The sequence below is a fragment of the Tribolium madens genome, unplaced genomic scaffold (assembly GCF_015345945.1).
Source record: "Tribolium madens isolate multiple individuals breed KSU strain unplaced genomic scaffold, Tmad_KSU_1.1 Scaffold_11;HRSCAF=98;Tcas5.2_LG3b, whole genome shotgun sequence".
In the NCBI taxonomy this organism is placed as follows: domain Eukaryota; kingdom Metazoa; phylum Arthropoda; class Insecta; order Coleoptera; family Tenebrionidae; genus Tribolium; species Tribolium madens.
The window spans coordinates 8,593,413-8,595,303 of record NW_025400975.1 but is presented as its reverse complement, the minus strand read 5'-3'; the positions used below and the strand labels follow the sequence as shown (position 1 = coordinate 8,595,303).

Sequence of the window (1,891 nt, the reverse complement as noted above, 5' to 3'; positions counted from 1 at the left end):
TATTTTTTTTTCTTAGGTATTTAGTAAGTCTAGATATTTAAAAGATATTTTAACAGGATCAGAAATATTCAAAACGTAAAAATATATTGGTATAAAAAACGCACTTTAAATTTTTTTTAATTATTAAAGGAATAAATAAATACAGGATTTACAAATTTATTAAAAAGTTATTTAGGTTTATTAAAGAATTTTTATTTTGAAAAAATGGTGGATGCGCCGGGCTAATGAATTTTAAATTATTACATTTTTTATTTATTGTACAACAAATGTATTTGTAATAAAATTAATTTAGAAATCTTACTTAAGGCTACTTTGATCAAATTTGAGTACAATATCTAAGTAACTTAAAAAATAAATCATATTTAAAAAACATACAACTTGATTTTTTTCGAAAACTTTGACTGATAAATGAAATTTTTTCTTTTTAGGTATTTAGTAAGTCTAGATATTTAAAAAATCTATTTTGCAACGAAACAAGATCAGAACTGCTCTAAACGTAAAAATATAATGGTATAAAAAACGCAATTTAAATTTGTTAATTATTAAAGGAATAAATCAATACAGGAATTACTAATTTATTAAAAAGTTATCTAGGTTTTCTTAAAAAATCTCAAAATTTTAATTTCCAAAAATAGTTGATGCGCCGGCGCCGGACTAATAAATTCTTAATTATTAAATGATTTATTTATTATACAAAAAATGTATTTGTGATAAAACTAATTTAGAAATCTTACTTAAGACTACCTTTGAATTAAATTTCAGACCAATATCTTAAGTAACTTAAAATATAAATCATAATTTAAAAAAATATAACTTGATTTTCTTTGAAAACTTTGATAAATGGAATTTTCTCCTCTTAGGTATTTAGTAAGTACACACTCAGAACTACTCTAAACGTAAAAATATAATGGTACATTTGTTAATTATTAAAAATCAATACAAGAATTACTAATTTATTAAAAAGTTCTCTTTGACTTCTAAAAATGGTGGATGCGACGGGCTAAAATGTTTTATTTATTATACAAAAAATGTATTTGTAATAAATCTAATTTAGAAATCTTAATTTGGATTAAATTTGAGTACAATAACTTGAATAATAAATAATATAATTAACAATAACAAAACTTGATTTTTTTTGAAAACTTTGATACATTTTATTTCCTTTTAGATATTTAGTAAGTCTATTTTTGTAACCAAATAGGGGCAGAAATGTTCTAAATGTAAAAATATATTACATAAAAAACTGGCACTTGAAATTTTTTGATTATTAAAGGAATAATTAAACATAAAAATTATAATTTATTAAAAATTTACCTTGATTTCCTGAAATCCATTCCATCGAAAAATACAATTTCTTGAAAAACGTACAATTACCTATTTAAAAAATAATTTACAGTTTAAAAATAAATAATTTATAAAATCAAAAACAGAACTCTATACTATATAAAAAACTTTTATAATAATATACAACAAACTGGCGTTTGATAATAATGCTTCTAATGTAACTTAAACAAAAAAAACGCTTTAAATTTTTTAATTATTAAAAAATTAAAAAAGGTTTCGTGAAATTCAAGCATAATAATAATTATTATGCTCCATTTTTGCTAAATTCAAGCATAATAATAATTATTGCTAAAAAAATTCTCAAAAGTTTAATTTTGTAAAAATGGTGGATGCGCCGGGCTAATAAAATTTAAATTATTGACTTTTTTATTTATTGTACAATTAAATTGTACGAGCATAAAACTAAATTAAATATCTTACTTGAGACCACTTTGGGATAAAATTTGAGTACTATATCTGAAGTAACTTGAATTATTATAACTAAAAAATAACACAACTTAATTTTTTTTTAACAATATTTAATTGAGCAATAATACTATTTCTTTTC

General features: G+C 20.5%; 1 protein-coding gene across 5 annotated transcripts in view; it reads left to right on the top strand.

Moving 5' to 3' along the window:
* Positions 1–1,891, top strand: part of LOC123015438 (Down syndrome cell adhesion molecule-like protein Dscam2) — an 81,453-nt gene that overhangs the window by 66,564 nt on the left and 12,998 nt on the right. The gene's annotated exons all lie outside the window — the stretch shown is intronic.